The sequence below is a fragment of the Carassius auratus genome, chromosome 10 (genome assembly GCF_003368295.1).
Source record: "Carassius auratus strain Wakin chromosome 10, ASM336829v1, whole genome shotgun sequence".
In the NCBI taxonomy this organism is placed as follows: domain Eukaryota; kingdom Metazoa; phylum Chordata; class Actinopteri; order Cypriniformes; family Cyprinidae; genus Carassius; species Carassius auratus.
In genome coordinates, this window is record NC_039252.1 from 8,402,373 (window position 1) to 8,409,966 (window position 7,594).

The 7,594-nt window shown below is 42.5% G+C and overlaps 1 long non-coding RNA gene across 1 annotated transcript; it reads right to left on the bottom strand.

Annotated features, from left to right (window-relative positions):
* Positions 1-573: 573 nt before the first annotated feature.
* Positions 574-1,048, bottom strand: LOC113109718 (uncharacterized). The gene is made up of 3 exons (XR_003293007.1): positions 919-1,048; positions 727-812; positions 574-614 (listed from the first exon to the last, which is right to left on the bottom strand). It is a non-coding gene; the product is annotated as an uncharacterized LOC113109718 (long non-coding RNA).
* Positions 1,049-7,594: the final 6,546 nt, after the last annotated feature.

Consider the following 7,594-nt stretch of genomic DNA (forward strand, 5'->3'; position numbering starts at 1 on the left):
AGGCCTTAAACTGGCTGACTCCCTATAGTGGGAGCTGATTAAAACGCACCAGTCTATGTTATGTCCACGCCATTTTAAATACTTTTGCATGGCGTATTTTTAGTGGTTATTTAAGAGCTCATACTTGAGTTCATGTAGTAATTATGATGTTTTACAACAACGTGACAGCTTTTTACAAGACAGAATGTCATTTGAAAGTTCATAAATGATGTGTTCCCTTTTGACAAGCCACTGACCCCAAAGGGGAACCTGTACAAAATCGTTTTCCATTGGGCATGTATAGTTATAGTTGCTGGACCACGGTACACTTATCGTTAGACTTTCAAATGGCGGTTAAACGGTGATCCAAATAGTACGAAAGTTAATCCACTCCAAAAAAAAAAACCCTAACATACATATCGCTGCCCCACTAACTAACTTAGAAAACTACACTGTTATGTACACGTACACACGGTCAATGTTTAATCAACTTTTGAATAAAGTATTGCAAATATACATCGTTATAAAATGACTACTTACAGGAAATTCGAGTAATGCTGTTCACGTCGTTGCTGAGAAAAGCAGTCCTTCAGTGACAGGTGCCTCTTGCTTGAGCCGCGAAACTCGTTAAACTTCTTAAGATGTCGCAAAATACAAACACAATTGTTAGGAAATCCTTAATAATTAACTTCTGAATTAAACATCACAAACATATTTAGTTTAAGCTGGCTAAATTACATAACGTACCCCGATATGAGAGGAGTGCGGGTCTTGCCGTTGCTGAGGAAACTCAGGAACGCCGTCCTTCAGGTGACCTCGATTAAGTTACGAAACTTGTTGAATATGACGTAAAATACAAAGACAATTGTTAGGAAATGCTTAATAATTATTAACTTTATAATAAAGTGTTACAAACGTAAGTAGGATTATCTGACTAACCTTACTTAACCAGGAGTTGTGAGGAGTATGGTTAGTCGACGTCTCTGCTGAGGAAAGCAGATTTTTTTTTCCTGCGGAGCTGCACACGTGATCACTTTAGCCGCGAAATTTACTTAATTTATTTAAACCGTTTTTTATTAAGCTGGAACTTTATTTAGGAAAATTGGTAGGAAATACTTAATAATTTTAGTTTCTAAAACAGATCAGTACAAGTAAATAATTATCAAATATTTATATTAGAATTCACCAGAAATATTGAGGGTATGTTAAAAATATAATTAGTTAGTTAAATACTTATTTATTTTCATTAAATAAACTTAAATAATATATGTAAATTTTAGAGAAATTATTTGTTGGATTTTTAATTATTATTTTTAACCTGACCCACTCAAAATATCACTTAAATGATTTCAAAAGATTTTATTAAGTAAATATAGCTCTTTATTTTTGTGAAATTTACTAAGCCACTGAATTATTTTTTACAGTGTATCCCTGTGTGAACTGGATATGATCCAGTAACTTTTAATAGCATCTTGCATGTCTTATTCACACAGAGAGTGAATATTGGCTCTGAACAAGACAATGGATTCCCAAAAACCTAAGTATAAAAATGAGTACAAAGGCAAAATGCTTTTTTTTTAATTGCTTTATATATTGGGAACTTTTGCATACTGTACAGTACATGCAAACTGTACACATTGTATGGTTGACACGTGCGCACTACAAATGTTTGTCTTTATCCAGCATTATCCAGTTTCTCTACCACAACTTGTGACTGAAAAAAAAAATGCTATTGTACATTTATTAGCAAATAATATTAATGCACAGGTTTGCACTTTTAATGGATCATAAACATTCATTTTGGATTAATCTAATTTTAGAGTTTACTTAGACACACACACAAATAATGTCTTAAGAAAAAAAAGTCACAGTTTTGTGACAGGAAAGATCCAGTTTATACTAATTCTAGGGTTTCTAAGGGAGAAAAGAGCAGATGCTATCAAGTATAAAGTTAACCACTCTTAGTGCTTTATTGAATGTTGGAGTGTACAGCAATAACAAAGGCAAAGCGATTAGATGTGAGGCCACTAAAGTCATTAGATAACTACAATGCCTGGCTGTGGACCAGATAGACCTTAATTAAAAAAGACATGGCAATTCCCAGAATTAAGCAACAGCCCTCTCACATATGTTCCTGTTGTGCTTTGTGCTAGATATGCCAAGGTCATGGTTCCCAGAGAACACAAATACTGATTAAATGTAAATTGTGAATGCACTTTGTGTCTGCCATACAAACAATGACTGAATGAGTGTTTAGTAACAACCCCTGATCACTCAAGAATGAAAGTCAATCAAAATTTCATGCAGTAGTTGCCATTAGCAGGGATTTTCATTGACATTTATGAATTTTGGCAGCTGCGTTCACACAGAGCATGTTTTTTCCTTCCACTTTGCTTTAAAAAAAAAAAAGTTCTATGTAAACGTTCACTAGATGGATATATTTGACTGTTGAACCAGTCTCGCGCATGACATAGTATTGAAGAATAAAAACTGCTCAAGTTAAAATAAGAAATTTCCGGCAAAGCCTCTGTTACGACCCTTCTTTAGCTCTTAATAATCTAGGGATTGAGAAGGGGAACATTAAACCAGTTCGGGCACCTGTCAACCATATCACTGAATGAAATGAGAAAACAGAGAGACACGAGAATCACATGAAGTTAATTTTAATAATTGTAAAATAACCATTTTACATCAAGAAAACCAATATTTAAACAAAGATAATTTTTAGGAACTGAGGAGGACAAAGGGGAAACCTGGATTGTGCCAAATAAAACAACAATCAAAAAGGAAACTAACTAAACCATTTCCATCTACTCCTAAACTAAAAACAAAAGATCAAAGAAAAAGTCTTCAACGTCCGTGACGTCGTAACTAAACTACTCTAACTAATCAAACCAAAAATACAGAGGGTGGCACAAATCCCTAAACTAGTGTGCATAGACAAAATTAACTCTAAATGTGTGCAAATGTATGTCACGTGACATGCTTACCTAAACCCCTTTTTCTCCTTCCAACTTAACCCAGCTTTGAAGAGTTTTTTAAAACTTCAAAAGCTCACACATAAGGAGTTAAATCACAACAGGCAATATTCACATGACAAACTTACTTAACAAAAGGCACAGCACAAACAAAATCAAAGCAAAAAGTCTCTCTCTTGCACTGGCAGTAGCATCTCACTTAAATAGCTCTTCTCCAGGTGTCAGGCGTTGGGATGATTAGGATCACGCCCTCACAGGGCACATCCAATCAACTCGTCACAGATGATTGACAGGCCAAACAGCAAATCAGCAACGGCCTGTTAGCGACAGTGAAAGAGAGGCAAAAAGACACAGAAGAGAAACAAAACACACAGAAATGCTAACAGTCCCTAAGGACGTAACAGCCTCAAAGGTTAGTGAAAATAAATGTAATTTTGTGGTACACAGGGAAGGAGACCAGTGTTTGTTTTTTAAGTGGATGGCAATGGAGGAGAATCTTTACACTAAACTAATTACTTTTGTAGGAAAATAGTTTATAATTTTTATGGCCTGTTGACTCTTTTCACAAGAATGTGATGACACATTTAACAGCATCGAATTAAACCTAGAAAGTTTTTCATATATGTATTTTTGTTTTAAATGTATGTACATTTATAGTACTATTATTTTATTATATCACCTTTGCATCAAAAAATAAATAAATAAAAAAAAATACATTAACACTAATGCAAGGGTGCTTCAATTGCAGCGTCTAAGGATGGAAGGTAAATTTGACATTGTTCTCTCTTCTGACTGCTGTTATCAGTCTCTCATAATGGTTTTTTATTTTTTATTTTATGAAAGTCATAAAAACACTGCAAGTTATGTCGGAATTGTGAGATATCACAATAGTGAGAAGATATCAATCTTTTTCCCCCTCAAAATGTGACTTTATGGGCCCTATCATATACCTGGCGCAAGGCATGGCACAAGTGTTTTTGCTAATTTCAACGCGACGCAGTTCTCATTTTCACGTCCTGCTCTGCATTGTTTAAATAGCAAATGCATTTGCTTCCAGTTGTGCGCCCATGGGTATGCTGGTCTAAAAAAGATGTGTTCAGGTGCATTGTTGGCGCATTGCTATTTTGAGGAACTGGAAACAGACTGTGCCATAAACCAACTCAAACCTGTTCAACATTCAAAAGTCAATGGCGCAATAATTTTTGGTTATTTAAAGTGCCTCTATTATGGATTTTTGAAAATTACCTTTCATGCAGTGAGTAACACAGCTCTAAGTGAAGGAAAACACCCTGCAAAGTTTTAAAACTGAAAGTGCACCGTGTATAAAGTTATTGACTCTCAATAGAAAGAGTCGAATCTCTCGAATCATTAAAACAAGACGTTTTTAAAGCTAATGCCAAGCCATTTCAAGTTGACATCAACATGAAACATTAGCATACTGTCTGCCCACTTGTTGGTCTTTTCGCATTGGTCTGAATGAAAATGCAAATTCAGTCTTTGGCAACTGCCTCTGATTAATACACTCTAATTGGTTTATCGCATGTTACGCCCAAAAAAATCCACTACTCATTCAGAGAATAGGGACAACCTGTTTAGACCAAGCGACCGGGCACGCCAACATTTTTCCCATCGTTAAACTAGTGAAAGAGGATTCATACAAGCTCTGAGTGCACCTGCGCAATGCGCTTTAGACCTTGTGCATAGATTGTTCAAATATGGCCCCAAATCTAACAATTCTGAGGGAAAAGAAAGTTAGAATTGCAAGATATAAAACGTCTCAGGTTACGAATGTAACCATGGTTCCCTGAGAGGGAACGAGACACTGCGTCCTCTGAAGGGACACTATGGGGAACACCTCGTCGTGACCCGTGTCTGAAGCATACTTTGAAAAACGCCAATGTGTTGGCCGGCGACAGCCTCTGATGTTGCTACCGGCGCGACTATAAATACGCGCCCGTAGGACCCGTCACTTATCTTCTTCGTGAAGCTTGCGTCCGAAGCATGGCAGGGAGCTAGAGGACGCAGTGTCTCGTTCCCTCTCAGGGAACCATGGTTACATTCGTAACCTGAGACGTTCCCTGTCAAGGGAACTTCGAACTGCGTCCTCTGAAGGGACACTATGGGGAACAGTATACCCACGCCGCCATGCTGAGGGGAGTGCAGGCCAGAATCATGGCAAACACTAAGTACCAACTCTACCATTTCACCGGGAGTCGCCCCTGGGACGGTTCGATGGCTGTCCATGACATTATCCCTTATGGCCAAAGGCCTAAGCTACATACCCAACTTACCTGAAGGGCCTCGGCCCGGGGTAGAGCTGAAGGCTTGGAATCACGAAAGATTCCTTTAAAGGGATACGGCTAAGAACTTAGCACTGTTTATTACCAAGTCTTGCCTGTCACAAAGGAGGGGCTCTCGTGGCACTCTGATAGAGCAGCTCGTAGATGGAATGGCCCGGGAGCAGAGCAATTGGAGGACGGAACGTACAGATGAAGCCTCGGCCACGCCTGTACCATGGCGTCCAGCCATGGAGCTGGATGAGTCAGAGGAAGCCAGAGGGGATAGTGCGACGCTCTCTTGAGCCGCAAAACCGATCCACCCAGGTCTGGCCAACCTCTCTAACTCTACTTCAACACCTTGGTGCGAAGGCGCCATTCCCCGAGCCTCAGCCCCTGCCTCAGCAGGATGTCTGCTCTCACAGTGCGTCTCAAAACAGTATGTAGTACTGGAGCGCTCTGATGAAAAAACCGAGAATTCAGTCTCCCATGAGAGGAGGACTCCGAGCTCCGAGCAGCATGCTCATAGGCGACCCTTTTAGAAAAGGGGAGCGCTGCTAAACTACTGCGAGAATTGCACTCACAGCCCCCCATGTTGAGGGGCGGTGCTTGAGGTGTATAACAAATACACACTGGTTGGATGAAGCCCAAAGAACCCCGGGGCTAATCATCTTAAGAAAGGGAACGAAGCGGAGCGCGTAACCCTTACCGTACAGGATTTTAGAAAGTGCGCAGAGCCTTGCGTGCACACTTACCACTTACGTGGATTTGAGACAGTGCGCAAAGTGTTCACGTGCACACTGACCACCATGTGGTTTTGAGAAAGTACATAGGCTTTGCGTGTGTACAGAAAAGTTACCTGACAACCACTGTATGTGGGAGTTCACCTACAGAGAGGCCTAGAGAGGCCTACTACCTGTTACCAGATAACCACCTCAGTGGAAGGTAATATGGAACTCGACTCCATGGAGGCCTGGTGAGGCCTACTACCTGACAACCACAAACCGTGGGAGCTTGTTTTTTAGTGGAAACGCACAGCATGTGGGAGCTAAATCTCCAGGGAGGCCTGGTGAGGCCTACTACCTGGCAACCACAGTATGTGGGAGCTCACCATCAGAGAGGCCTGGTGAAGCCTACTATCTGAAAACCACAATATGCTATTTAGTGGAAACGCACAGTATGTGGGAGCTAGATCTCCAGGGAGGCCTGGTGAGGCCTACTACCTGGCAACCACATTATGTGGGAGCTCACCGTCAGAGAGGCCTGGTGAAGCCTACTATCTGAAAAGACCACAATATGCGGGAGTCCAGCCCCTCATGTTGAGGGAAGCGATGCATTACCTGAGGCAGTACATACAGAAGGACTCCGTAACTACCACCTCCCCGGGTGCGCCAAGCGGCCAGGCGGCCCCTCAGGGTGACCTGGCCGGATATCCATGATATTCCCTGCAGTGCCTGCAGTGCCTGCAGTGCCAGTTCTGACGATCAGCCAGGCTCCTCGGGAGGGGTGTGGGACGAGCAACCGCAGAGCGCTTGCTTCCCGCACGTGGAACTCGCTCCGCGGTGGGTGTCGCGCCCTGGGGGGGTGAACCCACGCGGCACGGCCGCCTGCCGAAAGCGTGTGATCGTGGCCAGAGCACAAGGCTGGAACTGAGCACTGTAAAAGGAAACTCACAGAGTCTGTTAGAAGACATAACCACCAGCAACATAACACCCATAAGCAGAAAGGGTTACATACTCACCCACCCTCCTGTACTGGAGTCCCGCTTTACGGGGCGTCCCCTTTTGGTCCGGACCGTCAGTAAGGTGGTCACTATGAAAATAGGACCAACCAAAAACATAACAGGTCCAGGATAGGAGACTGTTATGTGAGAAACTTTCCACCTAACCACGATCAGGTGGAGCGCTGGTGGCTACAGGGGAATTAGGCAGGGGAGAAATGAAACAGAATTTAAAAACATCCAAAAGGAAGTGACAAGCTCCTAGGTATCGCTCAGATCCGGACGAGAACGCTGCCCCGTCTGAATCACATCCCTCAGACCCTGCTTACCTCTTCGTGACCCGCGATTCCTCTTGCCCCTGCCCTCAGGCGGGGGAGGAGCGCGAGCCGCGACACTAGCCTTCTGCGCCCGTCTTCGATCCTCAGATCGAGATGGGCCAGGACCCCTTTGTTGTTCGGGCTCTGCTGCTGCGTATGATTTACCATTTAAGCGGGATGTATCCTGGAGGGGCTTAGATGGCAAAGAGGGAGATTTTAGAGAGGATGTTCCCCCACTGAGAGATAGCAAGCCAGCATCTCTTCTACAGGGGGCATCCTCTCATAGCCGTCCTCGTGCATGCCATCGGTATCAGCATAACTCGT